This window comes from Physcomitrium patens, chromosome 11, assembly GCF_059467195.1.
Source record: "Physcomitrium patens ecotype Gransden chromosome 11, ASM5946719v1, whole genome shotgun sequence".
NCBI classification, from domain to species: domain Eukaryota; kingdom Viridiplantae; phylum Streptophyta; class Bryopsida; order Funariales; family Funariaceae; genus Physcomitrium; species Physcomitrium patens.
In genome coordinates this window covers 7,400,270-7,422,580 of record NC_143420.1, presented here as the reverse complement: position 1 = coordinate 7,422,580, position 22,311 = coordinate 7,400,270, and the positions used below count along the sequence as shown (strand labels likewise).

Below are 22,311 nucleotides of genomic sequence, written 5' to 3'. Positions count from 1 at the left end.
CTTTCTTGGATATATAAACACATATGAGAATCAAAATTCCAAATGGTTGAGATTGTCACATATTTGAAAACAACTATTTTGTGACTTGAATTAGTTTCATAGATGTTTGTTTATACAATCTCTAAGAATAAGTTGAGTGCTTGAAGCTTTTGAATTAGATACCTTCAAACTAAAAGTAAATTATGTCATTCAATTTTACAAAATAAGTTAAAATTTGTATTAATTATTTTAAAAATAGAATATGCATATATTAGTAATAATTAGAATGTTATATATATAGAGAGAGAGGATATTGCTAATGCCACCACAAATTTTGCTATTGTCACCACAATTGTCATCCATCACATGTCACCATAATTTTGTTATAACCACCACAATTGTCACCTACTTCATTTATTTTTTGATTTTTTGATTTAAATTAAAATTTGTATTCACATATTTATTCTAAACTACAATATAAGTAATTCACCTATAAACTTAATAGTGGCATGTGGTGGATGGCCAACCTTTATCTCTCTCGATATATATATATATATATATATATGTATGTATGTATGTGTGAATCATGGAAAAATAAATAACATCAAAAATGTAGTTTACAATAAAATCACCTACAACTAGTCTTTTTTCTTTTCTTTTCTTTTCTTTTCTTCCAGTTTGTATATAAATAAATCTTTATATTTTTGTTGAACACAAACTTTAGAACTATCTCTTTTCAGCAGGTATAAGAAGAATAATTGGAGATTTGCTTCAAGGACGAGCAATTTATATTTATGTATGGATGTATGTATTTATTTTTCATTTCATTATATCTATATATATATATATATATATAGTTTCATTTTTGAAAATCATGTTAGAACAATCACCCTTGTACAGCATCGATTTATTTATGATTTGACAATGTAAGAACATCACTACATTGTTTGTTTTTGTGAATTATATTAAACACAATATACAACATGAATGTGAACATACAATGATTCGCTTTATAACCATATTAAATTCCACAACAATTTGTATATTTGTGCAAATCCTTATTGGTGTTGAATGAACTTGAGAATGAAGAAGTGCCTTTAGAAGATTAATAGAAGATCTTTGGAATTTCTAAGTTTCTAGAAACACCATCTAGATACCAAGGGCCCCTATATCATGGGCGAATATTAGATCCACAAGCACCCAATGCAAAATCCAATGCATTCCCCAATCACCCCAGATCATGAAATTGCCCTAAAATCGTAAAATGTATGACCGTGCACAGATCCTGGTGATCACGGTGAAAGGGTAAGCCCATGAACGGAAGCATCCAGCTCAGGGAGGAGACCAATTTCGCGAATTCGTTCGACGGTTCTGAATGCCGCAGCCTGGAAAGAAAACGACATATTCCACAGCGGAACATGCCTTCGTCATGGACTGCTCACCCGGAGCATTTGCTTCGCTGCCCCGCTTCGTGTGCGTTTCATGTTTCAGTTTCTAAATACTGCTGGAGCTTCTACGTTTTTCTTTGGCATGATGAGGATTTTGTCTGTAAGAACTGGAGATTGCTGGAGTTTTGGAGGATTTTTGCTTGCGGCAATTTTGGCGAGGCTAATCGTGGAGGAGCGAGAGTTATGAATGAACGATGGCGGACTAAGTGCAGAGGTGGGCAGCGGCGAAGGCGTACCAATTTTGGAAGTGTCTGCTGATGGTCGTATCACTGTGATGGTTCGTTGATTTCGGCACAGTTGAGTGTCCGGCTCGAAATCGGCATCACTTCGACCTCAAATTTCAATTAGCGGGGCGTGGTAAGGTCACTCCTGCTTGCGCGTTCATTAAGAGGACAGTGAGCTTTCTTGACATTATTTTTATTTTCTGTATGCGGAAGTTTTTCATGTCTTACACGTCTCAGTTCCTTTTCAATTAGACGACGCAACGCCTAGGAGATATTAATGTCTGGCAAACTCAATTCAGAATGTTGATCTGTTTTTCGATCATTCATCGATGTTTTTAGTACGGTTAAAGGTGAAACAAGGCACAGCACAACGTGCGTGGTTTATTCCGGCTTACAATGTCCGGCCTCTAATCTTCGAGCTTTTAGAATATGGAAATGGTAGGTCGTCGTCAAATGATAGGCGACACTGAATGTATCTAGGAAGGTGTATAGGCTATTTTCTTAGTATCCAGATCTTGAAGTAGTGCCACTTACAAGCTTGAAAAACACCTTCAGATCTAGTTTTGCATTTCCTTCTGGGCCAAGGTTATCTTTACATCATTTTTCAGTCATTTCAGGGACCAGCTCAGAGACAAGCACATGCATGGTTGAGTTTTGCTTATATTGAGGTGGTGGTTTGTATTGTCTAGAACATCTGATATAACTCATACTGCAGGTTTTTTGGTGTGATTTTTTTGTCAATGAACAATTTCTAAATGTATTCATGCAGACTTCCAAAGAATTAGTTGATACTAAGAAATCTTACCTGGAATATAAATGCATAAGATTAGGCGCTTTGGTGAAAGATCCTTGGATAAGGGAAGTGGTCATAATATTAGAGAAATAACTGTACACTCAAATCTTGGTAGGATTGTGCAGAAGTTTTTTTATGCCCCATGAATTGTGCTAGAATCATTTCTATGTTAAAAGTGCACACTTACATGCTGAGATTTTACAGTGGTACATTGAAATTGTACCTAGCTGCACTTGAAACAATCATGAAGTAAGTTAAATGTCCCTTGTAAGATTTGGATCTCAAATCCAACAAAGCCTTTGACAACATAAATATGTCCAGTTATTTTTTGGTTCTCAAATTTGGATAGGGATTGTTGTTCTTATTATATTTCTACCTTTTAGTGGTGTTTAGGCTCAAGAAAAAAGGGAAGAAACTTCAACTTTCAAAACTTGTGGTTGGAAATAATTGAAAAACCTCCCTCTTAGTTGGCTTAATTTTTAGAAAAATCATTCAAGAGGCTACGATAGGAAAAGACGAAATAGAATTTAGTTAGTTTTACATGGTATCAATAGTATCATATCTTAAAATATGTGTTATGTCCATCTTAAAAGACGAAATAGAATTTAGTTAGTTTTATATGGTATTAATAGTATCATCTCTTAAAATATGTGTTACATCCATCTTAAAAGGTGGGATTTAAAAACAATTGAGAGCTTGTGTTAGAAACTTATTAATACATCTGAAATATTTAAGACCTTTGTACTATGCAACGATATTAATAAGTTTAAAAACAATTGAGAACTTGTATTAGAAACTTATTTTTACAATCAAAATACAATGTTTTATTTTTTAAATCATTTTAAAGTAACAATTTAATACATGTGATGGCCTCCACTCTCTTTATACTATCTCTCAAAATTAAGACATTAACAAAACAAAAAACAAAATAATAATAAGAAAATAAAATAAAATAAAATAAAACTTCAACAACCAATAAATATTCTTAAGACCTTTGTACTATAGTCTATCAAAGTGGACTTCACACAACTCAATAAAAACTTTAATGATAATAAAATCATGGTAAACAGAAGACAATGCTTGCCATATTGAATAGTTGACACCTCTTCCAACACAAACCTCCACTCCAATCTGTTCATCACATATTCATTTTATAGTCAATCATTGGTTGGAATTAGGTTGGCCTATATGTCAGATTTGGGTCAAAAAAACCTTTACTTAAAATATTAATATATATTCTGTTTTTGGGCAAATTGTGCAAAAACCCTTGAAATCCTCTTGATTTCTATTTCCTTACAGAGATCTATTTTTTATTTATGCTTATGATAAATATGCTAAAATGCTTAACTTATCAAATACCTTAGACATGAGCGGTGGAGAATGATGAAGCATTTACTTTTTGAGACAACAAGAAGGACAAGAAATAACATAAAGAAGGCACTGATGGCAGGAAATCCTTCCAAAGAACAACCTCATCCCTCCTGAAATTAGATTAAATTACACAATTTAACCAACTACACACAGTTACTGAAAAATGTGTTGCTAACACAACCTTTCTGTTATGTTCGAACAATTTTATATAACTGAAGCCTTCTAAACACTTAACTTTTTTAGGAGCAGCTAAAGAAGGAAATGCATTGATGTCTACCTTCACATACTATTACAATCTAGAGAAGACCCTTGATCAGTGATACTAATTCCAAAACCATGAATATTTTACAGTTTCATTGTACAACCACAATGCTATCTTGTAATTTTGGAGATAAATTGTCTTGTGGATGCATTGAGACCCACCATGAACAAAAGAGGTATGAAAGTATTAACTATACCCAATTATCTTGGCACAACCCATGAACACATGCAATTAATATTCTTGGTATGTGAATGACAAATTCAATCCTTGATGAAAAAAATAAAAACAAAAATTAGATATATATATATATATATATATATATTGCAGTGGGGTGGTCTGAATTATGTGAAGAGCTGAGGTGTAATGCAGCTGTAGTTGTTTTAGCTATTTGCTGTCCTTTAGAGCAAGCAAGGGTTTTTACTATACAAGGATCATGTGAAGATTATTGAAGGTTATTTAATATTATTTATGTAATTCTTCTGTTCCACCCTGCTCTGTTTTGTTGATTCATTCATACTTATATAAACAAGGTTTTAATAAATGGCTTAGTGTATATATATATATATATATATATATATTATTTACTTTGAGTTTGAAAAAAATCAAGAAATACCTCACAATTCAAAATCAAAATCTAATGTAAAGATGATTATTTTAAACTGAAGTAAACATGCTATAAAGTCATATAAGGGTTGGTGTGTTTATTACAATTATAAATGTTAATGTTTGCAAAAACAATTAAAAATTAAAAATCACATATGTACATAGACATTGATATGTCATTCATACATTTAAAGTGAAACAATTATTTGAACCTAAATACAAATTATATCTGTATTACTACTTAAATCACCAATCATAAAAAAACCAGCACAATTCATACCAAACATTACAATAATTTTATTTCATTTCATTTACAAGTTTTAATCAGCAATCAAAACTTTTGTATGTGATTGGTAATAGAAAATTACAAATTAACATAACGTCACAAATACACAAATACCCATTCACATGCAAGTATCAAGATTTTTTACTTTTTATTTTTTAATAAATGAAATAGAATAAAATCCCTTTGAACTTTTCAATGTACATAGACATTGATTTGCACAATTAAAAATAATCAAGATGCAATGATTTCCAAGACAATAGAAACCCATCACATTAACTTAACGCATAATCAGCTTAACCCGTGATTAGCTCTAACCCGTAATTAGACTAATACGTGGTTAACTTAAACCATGCTTAGCTGAGTGCGAGGAAGGGAGGGAAGCGGGGTTTGGAATACTAAACCCAGCAGCAGCCATCGCTTATCGTGCAAATTTGCTGCATCGCAAGCTGCGTACAACCGCAATCGATCGTAGACTCGACTCGGGCGCTCTTGGAAATTCGACATTTACGTGCAGAATCGAAGAAATCTCGTTTTTTTTGGGTGGGAATTTCGCCCGAGGATTTGCGCGTTTGGTTTTGTTGAACTCGGTTTTTTCGGTAGAGCGTGTGAGGTAGTTTGTTTTACCGCGATTCACAACATTTGGTACGATGTCGGCGGCTCGTAAGCGCACCTTGTTGAAGGTCATCATCCTCGGCGATAGCGGGTATTGTGTTTACACTGAATTTATCTATTTTAGAATTTAGTTGTTTTTTAAAGGTGGAGCGTTGTGGTACTATCAGAGATGGGAATTGTGAAGCAAAAAAATATATTGAAGATGAGAGCGGGAGTTTTCCCGTGGATATGCTGGCTTGTGTTGTGGCGGTGCATGAGAACATGACTTAAAGACGAGGGTTCTGTTAGTTAGGGCGAATTTGTGAGCAATCAAGGGTGCGATTCAGTGTTAGGTGTGAAATTTACAAGGTTGAATATTTTGCATTGAAATCATTGAAGAAATCAGCCTTCATCTCTCTGGTTGCAAGGTTTTGTTGAGTTAAATTTTCATGCAATGATTTTGTACAAAAAATGTGATAAATTTTGTTCTTTGTTGGTAGCTGGTTTGCGTTCAGTATATGGTGCAAGATATTTTGTAGCTTCAGATTGTTAAGACTAGATGGATTAGTTACTCTCATGATTCTTATAGGTTGAAGTATGACGATGTACGTTCAAAATGAGCCAATAGAAGCTTACATTAAGTTCTCTTGTAATCATGGCAGGGTTGGAAAGACATCGCTGATAAACCAATATGTTAATAACAAGTTCAGCAATCAACACAAGGCCACTATTGGAGCTGATTTCCTAACTAAAGAAGTATAAGTTGAAGACAGACTTGTTACAATGCAGGTCAGTGATTCCAGCGTGTGATGGCTCGTGTGAGTTGTCTTCTCAAATTGGATCCAGTGTGACATGCATTATCGTTTGAATGTGAGACTGGAGTCGAGTTTTGTTGGAAGACTTGAACGACCATGGTCTCGCGTGTTTATTATTTCACCAGAGCGTTGTGAGGCTTTCTGGTAGTCTGAAGCGTTGTTTAGAGTATTTGTAAAGACGGTTTACGGGGTATTCTGAATGTGCAGTAGAGTTCGTCTTGTCTTCGTTGAAACTAACTTACCTTCTCTTGATAACCCCCTTTTTTTCTTTTCTTTTTTTTTGTCTGTGGTAGGATAATGAATCGATTAAACGACTTGGATTTTCTATCAGGGTTTGGGAAAAAAAAGACGTGAACAATCTACTTCATTTTCATAGCCTTTGCAAGGTTCTTACACGGGAAATCTAGACTAGGGATGTCTGGTACAACGTTATTTAGAGGTTGTGAAATTTATGTACTGCATGAGTCTCGTTATACTCTTTTTCACTCTGATCTAATTTTGTCTCACCTTTTTCTATCGCGAGATTTGGGATACGGCTGGACAAGAACGGCTTCAGGGTCTCGGTGTTGCCTTCTACAGAGGTGCAGATTGTTGTGTTCTTGTTTACGATGTTTATGTCATGAAGTCATTCGATAACCTTGACTACTGGAGGGATGAGTTTGTGATCCAGGTGAGGTTTTGTCTTGGGTTGACAATTAATATTTGCAACTTTTAAATTTCTTTTATATGTTTTCGTACATGTCTGTCTATCGTCACAACTTTGTTGGAGATATTTATGAATGCTGCTGCGTGTCTTTAGCACATCATTATTTCTATTCATGCATATTTTTTATGATTCGTGCCATGTTTTCCTTTCTTTGCGATGACGTGCTTCTTTCTGTGCGGAGCGTCGTGTGTGATCTCAGTCTTGAACCGTGCAGGCAGCCCCATCCGATCAGGAGTACTTCCCCTTTGTAGTACTTGGAAATAAAGTGGACGTGGATGGTGGCAATAGTCGAGTGGTAAGCTTATTCAAGTCTTATTTTGGGTTCAACCCTCAAATTCATACAGCAAAGGACCATGAGATCATAATATATCCATCGATGGGCCCTGGAGCTGAATTATCCTTTTAAACTCCTGCCTTTGTGAAAACCTCATCACCTCTGATTTCTTTGGACTGCACAGGTCTCCGAGAAGAAGGCCAAAGCATGGTGTGCAGCGAAAGGAGGCATCCCCTACTTTGAGTCATCAGCCAAGGAAGACTTCAACGTGGATGCTGCATTCCAGTGTATTGCCAAGAACGCATTGAAGAACGAGACGGAGGAGGAAATGTGAGTCAGTCTTGGTGTTATCAGTGACCATCGCGTTTGTGAAGGGAGTGGAATGTGGAGACGCAATGGAACTCGCTGAGTGGAGGAGTGGTCTGACTGAGTGTGATGTTTGGCATGTGGTTGCAGCTACCTGCCTGATACGATCGACGTGAACGCCAGCAGGCCACAGAAAACTTCCGGATGCGAGTGTTAAGAGTAGCGGAGTTGCTGCGATGGGAAATGCCAGGGTCTGCCAGGCAGATAGAGGGTTGGTTGATTTGAAGACATCCATGGGGGAGAGCAATGCCTGCGTGGTGATTGAACATGAATCTATCACTGTTGGAGGAGAAGGTGTGTCAGACTACTGGAGCGCAAGGTGTGTTTGACGGCAATGCCACGTCGACGTCGCAGCTCATTGACAATAGTTGGTACATTGTGGAGATTTGTTGTGGGGCTATATCTATTGGTATCATCGTCAAATGGGACTGTTGATGGATGGTCCAATTCGACTAGTAGCGGGTTAGTGAAGTGGTATGCAAGGTATATTATCATTAAAAGGAGCATGAATACAAATGCACGCAGTTTGTGTATCCAGCTCAGATGGGCTTAGGTTGTGGGCTGCGGGATATGGGTTCTTACAACCCTCAAGCATTCCTCTTGTTGTATGAAATTACGCTGAATGAGGGCAGAAAGAGGAGTGGGTTGGTAAATGTGTGCAACAAGGATTCAGGGGTTTCTGGAAATGTTTTAGATGGACATTTTGCATGTTCGTTCACACGCATTTTATAATTGAGTATTGACGTTTCAAATTTCCAGGTACGGTTCTCAGTTTGTGGCACTTTCCGAGGTTACTTGGGAAGCTTTATAATAATTCATTAGAATAGGAAGACAGAAGTTTTTTCAGGTATGTGTTTTGCTAGTGATGATGATTCTAGGAGACAGCAAAGTTTTACTAGACAAGGACAAAACGTTGCTGCTTAAGTGCTGAGTTCATTAGGAATGATTTGTACTGGAGGAACAAGGCTGAACTAATCAGCGATGAGTATTGACCAAGACCAAGATTGGTTATTGTTTTCCCTCTGTAATGATAAAGCAGCCTCCTAAACCGGTATGACCTTGCGTTATTCATAGAAAGTGACCGATATATTGGCTTTAGTTCAAATGAGATTTGTGCCCTAATGTGGGAATTTTGGTTCTTGTATCTTATCACAATTTTGAAGGGTTACTATCGTTTCTTGGGTACCCTTTCTTAACTTCCCTTCTCTGAGTTGCAGGAACATCTGGTTTGCAATGGCATCACTTATGTTACAGTGTGGAAGAATAGGCTACAGTGATCCTTCGGAATATGGAAAATCTTTAAAGAAGCAGAGAAAGTGGTAGTTACAGTGCAACGTATTCACACCACAGCATCCCCAAAATTGGCAGTCTTCTATCTCAGTAATGCAGATACATAGTGCCGAAAAGCCCGCTACCTCGTTGCGGTTCAGTTTTCAAGAATCACTCTCCGCTCACTGGGAAAGCTGAAGGGCCCTAAAGGTTCGCGTTGGACTGGGTCGCCTACCCAGCGCGACAATAACGTTGCAACTGGAAAGAACTCTTCTCATCGGACAAAAGCACAGCCCCGAAGTAGTCTCTCAGCTGCATGTCACTGGCGGTGGAAGAGAATGAGGTCAGATGGCCTTGGCTTGTAGCACCGACTTCCCCCTTCTCGTCTTTGCTGGTGGCGGTTCATTGCAGCAATGATCACTGCAACTTCTGTTTAAAGGCTTTTATTTTTATTTTTATTTTTTTACCCCCCCCCCCCCGGAAGAAAACTCGCGGAACTTATTGCTCTTATTGTTTCGTCCACAATCTTTCCATTACACAATGAAGCCGACTCATCGGGTGACCAAAGGTAAGGACGTGACCCATTGTTGTGCAATTGAATCTGCAGGTTTGGTGCTATTGAGCGAGATTCTGGTCAGGGCTTCTTAGCTGCTTCATCTACACATCGGACGACCAGGCTCCAGCACTATTTGCACCTACTGCATATCGAAGTTCCACGTAAGACAAAGTGCGTGGAAGACACTACGAAGTGGCATTGCATCATTCGGCATCACACAGAGTCGGCGTAGAGACTTCCCAATGCAGGATTGGCACAACCCAACAGTGATTGCTCTGTTGGAATCCTCGTAGTAGAGTCGCTTGAGAGCTTGAAGGAATATCAGATATTCGCAAGTGGGTTTCCAGCACATGAAAATCTGATCTATATCAGAGTTTGTATCAATGATGAAAACTCAATCGTTGTAGAAGTAATCAATGACTTGTCCTCATTAACGAAGCATGTGCGGCAGAGTTTGTGGATTGTTTTTAAGGAACTCTCTTAGAGCCACTGGTTTGTGTCCACCAGTGGTGAAGAAGGAAACTGGGTTACGTTTCTATAAGTACAATAGCTTCGTTCCTCCAAGAATAACCTTTGATTTCTAAGAAATGCACATTGCTGAAGAGGTTTCCAGTAAATAATGCTGGAAATTGTTGATGCCCTTATTTTCTTATTTTCTCTCCTCAAGAAAAATATAAATATAACTACAAAAATAATCGATGGGCTAGAATACTCATGTTCAATATTCTATGATGACGTGCCCCAACACAAATGGTTTGTAAGGATCGTGTTTTGTGTAGTTTTGTTTCTGTAATCTTCTAGAGTCTTGTTAAACAATTTTTTAAAAATATGAATGTCAAACTATATATTGAATTAGTGGTTTTATCATTTTTATGATTGCAAAGAGAAATATATAATTACAAATAAGTTTCTGTTTCAGATTATGTAATAACATATTTCTGATAACGCCTACTACTGCTGCATGTACAGAACACAAGATAACTAAGTCTTTAATGGTATTAGGTAGAACCCAAACTCACAAAAGAAAAACTTACCAATAAAATAAACAGGAAAATGATATGATATTATTGAAAGCTTGCTGTTTCTCAAAACCAAAATACAATTATTGAATGTATTTCAAATATTTGATATAGACCAATATAATCAAAATAAGAAGTAGAGGAATGGATTCAAGAATGAATTCAAGAATGAATTAAAATACCATATTTCTCATATTGAATGAAATAAAATTATTACTCATTTCAAAAGAAATTGAATGTAAACGATCATATAATTGCTATTTGATTTAAAGCCATATGGTACAACTTGTCGGCATTTAGTTAAACACATACATTAATGATGAAAGTTTATAATCTTGTAATAAGAATTCATCAAAGGTGTTGTGAATTTCCATTTGTGGTCAGTGCTACTGTAAACACACCAATAAATCAAACATACTACTTGTCTCTTTGCAACCTGAAACGATTGATTACTTATATTTGACAATATGTTATCGTTGATTCCCACAGGAATCTCAAAAACTCAAACACATACAGTTGCAAATATATATATATATATATATATATATATATATATGCATATACTCAATATTTTCATATTTCTAAACATAAAAGTAATAATATTATTTTAATTAATTAATTAATTAATCAATCAACAAGGATAAGAAATCCTGCGTCTATTTTATATATTTCTTTTGTATTATTAACTAAGACTTGATTTTTACATTGCAGTTTATCTCAACAAATTTCCTTTTTCTTTTTCCCTTTTTTGTACTCTGTTTGAAAAATAACCTTCATCCAGCATTGAAACATACAATGCTAACTTTTGAGAAAATAAATCATGTATTGACCTTAAGATTCTTCCAATTAAACTTCTATGGTTGTTTTGGCTTAAACGTTTATTTTTGCACTTCATTGTTGATTTTAGCATATCAATTCACAGTTAATGTTGACTAATACCCACAACAACAAAACATTCAATCCAAATATTCAGAAAAATTATTTTTGTAAGAAAGCTTTACAAGACTCAAGTAGGTTGCCAATTCATCTTCTTTGCTGTAAGAAAAAATTTACCATATTATACAAAATTTCATGTTTCAACAATTGGTTAATATAAAAATGCATATCTTTATTTTATACATTTTTTGAATAATTTCAAAAAATCAATAAAATTATATATATATATATTTATATATATATATATATATTTATATATATGAAAAAAATTATAATATATGAAATATACTGTCAAAATAAACTTATCATAAAAAATAAAAAATAAATGAGATTTTCTTTTATCTTTTTTATTCACTGTGCACTAATACTAATATAAATTTAAATGTTACAAAGTTTAAAGATCAACCACATTCTCTTATTTGTTTTACAAACATGTATATTTTTAAATAATCGTAACTAATTAGATTTAGTTACAGCTATAAACTAGGAAAAATCATAATGATTTATGTGACTGCTATTTTGATTATCAAAAATGAAACATATAGAAGTTAAAACTAGAACTAAATCTTATTTAAGATGTGAATTTTTATTTTTTGAATAATCTATATATATATATATATATATATATATATATTCACATGTTCTTGTAATTTAATTACATGGTTTTCTGTTGGTTGTTTAGTTGTTTAAGATGTTAATATGATAGCTTATCTTGTCACGATGATGGATGAAGTTCAATTTTTAAATTAAACTATATACATATTATCTAATATTTTTAATCATTTTTGAAAAAAAAATTCCCATTAAATATCATTTATGAGTGTATTGATAGCTTTGAAAATATGATGTTCAGAAGGGATTTTACTTCAAACATATCAATGTATTTCAAAATAAAAATGAAATAAAAATAATCTACATCTAACAAGGACCAAATTGTATGTGAACAATTTTAAGATGCTTGTAACAAAAAAATACATTATTTTTTTTAAAATCACTGTTTGGTGTTTATTGAAGATTTATTTTATGCCAACAAACCCTATGAACAAAAAGAAATATTATATATTTTTTCACTATATTACTTTATGATATTTATAAAGGCAAATCCCATGATTATTTGAAATAAAGCATTAAATAATATTTTAAGTGGTTGATCCTTTTATGCTCTATTCAAATGTGTTGATTGATTATTTTTTCAGTTGACATAAAATATTCCTTCCTTTTTTTGATTTTTTGATTTTTTTTTTGGTTATCTACTTCTTTTCTTCTTAGCAATGTAGATTGGTTTTAAATGTACCATAGACATGTTTTTTGAAAAAAATAAAAAAATGAATACTCTTTAATATATCATATAATCAAAATTTATATTTTAATCCTACAATACTCAATCATTCATCAAGCATAAAACCTGATGCTCCATTACATAAACAAATATTTTATTACTAACAAAGTTATGGAATAAAAATTAGGACCGATTGCATTAGAACTAAAACACATATATATATATATATATATATATATATTTGTATATTTAAAATTATGCCAAGTTGCAAGAAGACTTACAAATTACACAATAAAGAAGACCAAAGGAGATTACATGACAAGATTAAAAGGGGGTTTTAATTTATTTTATTCACATATTTATTAATTTTATGTGATTACTTGCTCTTGAAGTTGGTGAGAGAATATGAGCACAAGTGGAAGTGTGTTCCTCAAATCTCACCCCACCTCCCCCCAAAAAAGCAAACCAAAACCATAGCCAACTTGTTTGAAGGGCCTTATACAGTGTCACGGTGGAGACGAACCCCCCCCCTTCCTTCAACAGCACGGTGATAGGGCACTCCTACGCCCTTCCTTAATCTCACAGGCAAAGCATAAAATCCAGCAACAAAATATAAATTTGTCTTCATTAATCGTTTGTATTTGAAATGAAATATTATTTTGGTATGTTGTGTTTACTTTGACACTCAAATATCAATAAAAAAAACTTGAATTTTTTTGTGTAAAAGGTCTAGATTCGAAATATAAGATGGCACATTCTCCTTCTTATCAATTTGCATATGATGCCAAGGATACCAGGTCTTTGAATATGTGAATAAGTTATTTTAAAAATAAAAATAAAAACTGTTGATAAAATCCATAATAATTGGGGAATCCTGTTCCTGTGCCCAATGCAGTTGAACAATTTAATGGTGTGAGGGTTCCCAAGTAAAAGCCAATCACATTAGGCACATGTGTATATATATGTTTACATACACACACAAGCCCAACAAACCCAATCTCTAGCCCAAATTCTCTGTGTTTTACACAGAGAGGTATGGAACCCTAAACACCAAAACCCTAAAATCCCAAACTTTGAAAAGCACAGTGCCATGTCTCTGAAGAGAGAGAAAACTCATAAATTTATTTTTTGTTAATTTTTTAAAAAATAAAAAGTAAAAAATGCCATCAAATCAAGACCTTTGTGTTGTGCATTCTCATTTTGCTTTAATAAACCAATTCGATTTTCTGTAATTAATAAGTTTTGAAGTGTCAAAGTAAACACAAAACACACTCACAATCACACCCCCAAGAATTGATTAGAAGCCATGATTTCAATATATATTACCCCGTCCTACTCTTCGAGCCTTTTTTGTGGCACTTGGGTTCTTATCCTATGTGGACTAAAATTAGTGTGGGTGTGTGGGTGTGGGTTCTATTATCTTCGCGAAACTTCATCACCTGCTTTGAAGTGTTGGGCTTGCCTTCTTCTGTTTCAACTAATTCTTGTCTGCAATTTGCAAGGAATACTGGGGAATAACAACAACAGCAGAAATGTTATTAATAATAATATTATTATTAATAATATTAATGTGATTAAAAAGGGGATTGAGGGTGCAAGACTTTTCCCAACCCCACTATCCATTTCCAATTATAGACAACTCCCCATTGCCGTTAAGCCCACAACATCGTGAAGAATCACAATTGCAATGTTCTCCATCATTTTGGAGTAAGCTCACAAAACAATTAGAATAATTAATTAATTAATTAATATATCAATCAATCTTTTTTGTTATTTTTACATTATTTTATTAGGGGGGCTTGCTACTGAGACTCGTGCCTAGTTGTGGGCCAAAACGTAGGCCATGTCAGCATTCGTTTTCACACGGGCAGGGTGGTGGTGCTTAGAATAACATATAATCTGCAATTTCCCCATTCTCGCTGTTTTTGGAAACCAATAACTATTAATTAAACTAAACATTGAGGGTTGAAAGTATTTCGAATGAATGTTTGGGGACGGGCTGTTTCAGAGGGTGTGTTCCTTTGCCAAGTGGCAACATAGTTTATATTATTTTTTTTATTTTTATTTAGAACGTGAGGCTCGCATCCCTAATTTGACAACTTAACAATTTAACATTTCCAAAAATTTTGATTTTTTTTTTAAAGACAAATTCCCTTCTACTACTTGGTAGATGTGCCACCTGCGCATAGTGTGAGCCATGTGTTTAAACACGTGCACTCTAGACTTTTATGTGTCTTGGCTTAGCTGGCCACGGGTATAGGGCTTGCTTCACGGTTCTGGGCCTCCCTTGTGGAGGGCGGGAAAAGTGCATTTACCGCGGGAAACAGCTGACGTGGTGATATGGGATTGCTAGATGAGGGACACTTGGCATTTCGACCCCGGGAGCAACTACCTTAACGTGGATGAATAGTTGTAGTAGATTTTTCTTTTATTTTTTCTTTTATTTTAATTTTATGTGACTATATATTTGTGGCCCAAGGATGATAAAGGTAGTTCAAAGGTCATGAAACCATTTGAAACCACATTATATCCAAATGGTGTTGCAAAGATGTATTAAAATAGTAGGAAGAAGGAGTATTAGTCTTCCTTTTGTGCTTGGATTTAAGTTGAGGACCTTGATTGTATAGAAAACCTTGCTAACTCACACTATAATCACATACTCCTACTTTCTATTAAAAAATCTACAACCCAACATAACAAAAAATAGATTAATTACTCTGAAAATAATGTTTTGATTTGTAGCACATTGCCTTCCGTTCCCAACTTAGAGAACATCAATGCTATCACATGCAAGATTCTAATACACCACCCATAGAAGAAAAAAGAAAGAAAGAAAAATCAACATTAAAGTATTTGAAGAATGTTAAACAGTTTACTTCCATGAAAAACAAAAACCGACTTTTTTACCTTTCATTAATTGGCACTATTCATTTTTTTGCAAAACTCTGTACATACATAAACAATCAAGACCCAACATTCAAGGTGAGAAACCCCATGTCTAATGCACTCTACATAGATTTATCTATTTATTTATATCCCTTCTTTGATTCCTTCTACTTTATATTCTTCTCAATATTAGTAGTATGTATATATATATATGAAAAAAATACATGTTTAATGTAATGGCCCTACTTGAAGGGTGGGATTGACTTTCATCCTTTATTGTGTTAATCTCTCTCTACTACTCGGATGACGTCATCACCCTCTTACACATCAAAACCCTTCCTTTTGGTACAAATAAAATACCTCCAGGAGGAAGTTTCCTGGCATTGACGGTAGCACACAAAATAAGGAGGGCCTCTTTTAGTACACTCCATTGAACAGCCAGCTAGGCAGCCACGTCAATAGCTTCGGACTCTGCCACCTCAGCACCCACCCCCTTCCTCAGTCCACCTGTCACTGCTGAGTCACACGTTCGTAAATTCCTTTTCGTCACTTTGAAATGAAAGCAAAAGATATTCTGTTAAGAAGCCCATTTGGGTTATTATTTATTTTTGTTTATTTTTATTTCAAGTGGTGCCTATTTTTTATTAAGAGGTTTTGGGTTTTATCTTTTATTAATCTGTTTTTACAATTTGCAAACAATATGTTGTGTTGTATTCAATTCAACCTTTGAAGTTGAGATCAACATGGAAATCATTTGTGTATTCTAGTTGAGTCATTTGGTGATGTTTGGTTTAATAAATACCAATGAGATCACTATTTATTTATTTACTTTGAGAATTCAATTTGATAACCATCAATGGATTTTTATTTGATTTTGGTTTTATCTTTTATTCATTTCTTAGTATTTCTTAATAAATTTAAATTATCCATACTCCATTTGCAAAATTGAGTTTAGTTTTAAATAATGTAAAAAAGATACATTATGATAAAATTTAATCATATTGTTATCCTATACTATTCTTATAATAGAAATGTCCTATTTTAGATTCATTGTTATTTGATTTTATTATTATGTCACAATTTTTTTATTAGGTAGTAATCATAAAAAGCATAATTTAAAAAGGTTTTAATTTCTATTTTTATTATGTGATATTTTAAAATCACTATACAAATTCAGTTAAAATTGAAATATAAATTTGATTTTGATTTTAATAACAGAAAACCTATAATGACTTTTATACTGATAATATAAATTTTAAAAAATACATTATCTCTTATTTTCTCATTTATAAAATATTAATCTATATTTTATATAATTTTAAAATAATAATCTGTTGGATTCTATATATTGATATATATAATTATTTATAATGATTAAATAATATTAATAATTTAAAGATCGTACATTGTTTTAAGTTGAAAATATAATATTTGACTAATAACTTGATTCTAATTACTTTTCTTCTGTGATACTTTTCTTGTGCAAATATTTTGGGCATTAAAAGATTTAGTTGGTTTGTCAACTTGTCTTTCTGATGTTTCTAGTAATTACCACCCACTTGATAATTAAAATAAAGTTTTATTTCTTAAGCTATAATTTTTTTTAAGAGGGTATATAAATGCAACATATCAATTATTTTATTATTTTAAAAAATAATATAATTACATAATTATTTTTGATATTATATTTATTTAACAAATAGATTAAATTAGTTTAATACAATTGTGGCTATTTAAGTGGAATGACATTTAAACCTCGTAATTATATTCTAATGTAGAAAGAATTATTTATTTTTGTTGGAAAATACATTTCTGTATATACATATATACACACACATAAATTAGATGGCCTTGATTAGAAATAACCATAGTTCGTTTAGTAGATTTTATGATTAGATGAAACCAATTGAAAGAACAACACCAAAATTGAATTGATTAGGTTTTAGAGAAAAGCGTTAGAGAATATAAACTTCTATGATTAATTCTTAAATAAGAAATTATTAAAATTTCAAATACTAATTTTAACAATTAAATAACTACAAGTTTTATTAAACTCTTGAAATTACTTATCATTAGTTTGTTTTATACATATGTTTACTATATACATTTATTTCTTCTATAAGTTTGAAATCTTAGAAAGAAGATTAGTCTTAAATACATTGAAGGTTTTAAATTCTTATTTTAACTTTTTATAGTATATTGTAAAAAAATTACAAACTTCAAATTTTATTTTCTTAATTCAATGCTATCAAAACTTAAAATTCTGAAAATCTAAAATAAGAGTAATTAAAATTCACTAATTTTTTGTCAATTACTTAGTACATTAGAAGAACTATAATAGAATATTCTCATAGTAAGATTTTTGATATGCATACACTACTTTATTTAATGTAAAAACATATTTGATCAACCTAAAAATTTACTCTTTAAAGTTGCACTTTTAAAAATAATAGAAAAATAATTTAGATGCTTTATATATATATATATATATATATATATATATACATTATAAAATTTTAATGATTGATTGAAATCTAATATAAAATTTTAATAAATAAATATGATATTATTTTTGTAAAAACTTATATTTTAAAAAAATAAAAGAGTGCATCTTAAAATAGACGTAAGGAATTTTATTTTTATACTTGATGGACTTAAGATGAGAATTATAATAAATCCATTAACTCAAGCATGCCAAATTATTCATTTTATTTTATCTATTTGAGAGCATAAATAGAAGAAATTTGTTTCTATTAATATTATAGGACTTTTTATCTTAGTATTATTTTCAAAATAACATAATTATTTTTTAAAATGGCTTGGTAAAAAACATAGTTACTGGTTAGTAATTAGTTGTTTGAAATAATTTTCATATTTTAAGTCTAGTCATGATTTTATTTATAAAAAATAAAATATAAATATACTGATAATAGCACAAATCAGTAATTTTTTTGGTACAATAATTTTACAATAACTTAGTTCTATGGCTATAATTCAAGTTAAAAAAAGAAGTTTAAAACTTGATAACTTCTACTTCTCAATAAAAGTGTTAGCTACGTATTGTATTAACTTATAGAGGTATAAGTGTATGTATGTATATGTAATTGAAAATTGATATAGTATTCTTAAAATATAAAAGTATATTTGATATATATAATTTTTATTATTATGTTTTGGTTATATCCAATAAAAAGTAAAAAATAAAAGTAAAATTTAAATATCATATTTAGCTTTATTTGGTTTATTTTTTTTATATTCATTAATTAATTATTATTTTTTTCCCTAAGATATCATATAGTGATACTTTTGTAAGACTTAAGAATTAGAAATTGACTATACCAAGTGTGTTTTATATATTTTTTAAATTTAAAAAAATAATATAAAATAATAAAAAGGTAGAATTATATTGGTACTAAATTTTTTTTTATATCTTTGACGTCTTCAGTTAAATGTGTGTGTATACATATCTATATATATATATATATATATATATTATATACTTAACAATAGAATTATTTTAAAATATCAAGGATGAAAGATTGAGGATTACATAGAATAAAAAAATTATAATTAATACTATAATTCATTTAGAGAGAAAAAAGTCAATATGAAAAATAACAATAGTTGGATTTCTCTAGAGTGTGTAGTTAGAAGATAAAGATTTTTCTTTTTTTCCATTTTTTTTTCTTTTTATTGTAGCATCTCTATCTCATAAAAATTTGCAGGAAAAAATTCTACAAATTAGAATGTGTTTTAGTGGTTTAAAATCATCTTTTTTAAAATTAAAATAAAATATTTTTTTAATGATTTTATATAGTCTTAGAAGCTTCTAAAAGATCTTTAATGGATTTTATAAAACTTTATAATTTATGAACTTTATATCAACATGTATTCTTATCCATAATTAGAGCTTTGTAGTTTTTCTATCCATTAACAAATTATGCATCTTTTAATCATGTGTAGTCGAACAAGATATTATGATTTTCTGTAAAATAAATATTTATAATCATTATAAATATAATACTATAATATAAAATTTTGTTTGAAACCAAAGAAGAAAATGAAGTAACTTAAGCCCTATTTTTTTTGTTTTTTGTTTTTTGTTTTTTCTAAAGAACCCTTAACAAATTTTGTAAAGAATTGCTGTATGAAGTTATCAACAGGATTATATTGCCACATAATAAGTTTGACAAACATATCCTTATATTACAGATAAAATCTTTTTTATTTTTATTCTTTGCATGCTTTGATCACTAAATATTTACTAATAAAATAAGAAGAGAATGATTGTTTCTAATTTCTACATTTAAAAATGTGATATCATGTAAGTAAGTGTAAATTGATGAGAATTGCATGGCTTGTTCTATTATTAGTGGTTTGGTAATTATTTTTTTATGAATTTAAGAGGTTTTTTTAAAGTTTGTTAAATAGTTTTTTAAATATGCAATTGGCATAATATATTATTAGAATCTTTTAATTTTGGCATCAATATTCATGCTTTTGAAATACTTTTATGGCTATTGAGTATCAGATTATTAAATTTCACTTAATTAAATAATTTTTCTGGTAATTTAAAGTAAACCATATTTTTTATGCAATAAATCATGATCTACCAAAAATCATAAATAAATAAATAAATAAAAAATAGTAGTATGATATCCTTTCATTCATCTTGTCAACCAAATGAAGTTGTCATAACAATTTTTTTCATTAAGTACACATTTATTTATATATAAATTTATATTATATGCGAGTTGTTCACTTTAAATTTTGCACAAAATCTACTATACAACCACCATTAAAAGTTACAACATATTTATTTTTATTTAATAGGCCATAAATCATATTATATAATTAAATAGGCCAAAAAATGAATTCAGTGAATTTTAATGATCATTTAATTATAGAGTATAAAATAATATTATATTATTTAATAGGCCAAAAATTGTATTATATTATAGTATGTTCTTGAGGTAAAAAATGTACTTGATGATCATTTTTTGTTGTACTGCTACTTATAATGAAAATCAAATTGTGGCAACACATACCTAATTAAAAAATAACATAGTGTGCACTAGATTCTTATTAATAAAAACTATAGTATACTATATGTTATTAAATTAAATCTAAAAGATATATATATATATATATATATATATATATGCATCTCATGATATAAAGAAAGAAAGAAAGAAAGAAAGAAAAAAAAAAAGAAAGAGAAAAAGACATTCTTCTAAATGATTGTCACAATATACAACATTAATCCAGATTGACATTGGTTTATATTCCATTATTAGAAGTAAGAAAGAAGGAGAATTACACATCTACATGAAAACATATTATGGATTAAATTACAACATGAAATGTAAAGTTTTGTTTTTTTTTGTAGAATTTTTAAGAATAAAATATAAGATATATTTTAGATAATGCATTATTTTTCTTTAATCATCTGAAATAAGACCAGCCATTGCTATTGTCACAGGCACATATCAAAGTGCAATTACAAATACCTTATAATATGTTCTATTGTGTTGGAAATATATGCAAATAATAAGAAAAAAAATTAATGTATTTATAAAATTAAATATTTTCTTAAACAGGATTTTAAAAATATAATTTAAACCATTGAGGTCTCTGGTTGTTTTTATGATTATATATACATATTTACATAAATTTAAATGTAAACCAATTTGAGTATATATAGATCATTAACTTAAAAAATGTAAATAATTTTTTACAATGTATGATATACTTTAAATTATATCACGAGATTATATATATATATATATATATATATATATGTATATTTATACTTGTAACCGAATCCATCTATAAACTTTAAATTTTGACCTATAATTATTGGTACTTGGATAAAAATTGCAAAGAAAACTTACACTATTTTATTTTAAATATCTCTATAGTTTAAGAGTGTCATATGTTATTTAGTGAATAACCACATGATTACTTAGTGAATAACTCCTAATTTATTTAGTGAATAATTACATAATCACAAAATAACTCATTTTTCTTTGATTTCGAATCTACAAATATATTTTAGTTTTAGAAATAAATATACAAAATAATGCTACGAAATTGATGTTTTACATTTAGAAATTATGAATATTTAATTTAATTTAATTTGATTTTTTTTTTGTAATTTAATAACTTTGAGAATATAAAAACTCATAAAGCTCTCTTTATTCTCAAAAAATTTATATTCTTAATGATTTTATTCTGAAGTTTAGATGATATTGTAAGAATGAAGATTGGCTGTTTTGAAAAGTCATATATATATATATATACACACACACACACACACACACACATCCATAAAAGAATTGTTGTAAAAAAAGAAAAAGTAAATATACATAAAAATATAAATATGTATATATATGTATATATATATATATATATATATATATATATACATATATATATATATGTATATATATATATATATATATAGACATAAAGACAATATACATAAAAATATTATCATTTTGATTAGTTTCTGGAAAATTATTGAATCTTATTCTATAATAGAATTACATGATTTGTTTATGAAGGATTGAATAGAATTACAGACACTTCTGAAATAGAAACCTACTTACAGTTCAGTTTCTACATTTTCAAATGTAGATGTACAAA

At 30.4% G+C, this 22,311-nt stretch overlaps 1 long non-coding RNA gene and 1 pseudogene across 2 annotated transcripts; both read left to right on the top strand.

Annotated features, from left to right (window-relative positions):
- The first annotated feature begins 5,463 nt into the window (after positions 1–5,463).
- On the top strand, positions 5,464–8,470 carry LOC112289054 (ras-related protein Rab7-like; annotated as a pseudogene). Its single transcript, XR_012218608.2, has 6 exons — positions 5,464–5,669; positions 6,220–6,346; positions 6,896–7,042; positions 7,278–7,373; positions 7,537–7,682; positions 7,809–8,470. The product of XR_012218608.2 is annotated as a ras-related protein Rab7-like (transcript).
- Positions 8,471–8,637: 167 nt separating this feature from the next.
- LOC149988134 (uncharacterized) lies at positions 8,638–9,973 on the top strand. The gene is made up of 3 exons (XR_016505446.1): positions 8,638–8,769; positions 8,936–9,330; positions 9,595–9,973. It is a non-coding gene; the product is annotated as an uncharacterized LOC149988134 (long non-coding RNA).
- The last annotated feature ends 12,338 nt before the right edge of the window (positions 9,974–22,311 follow it).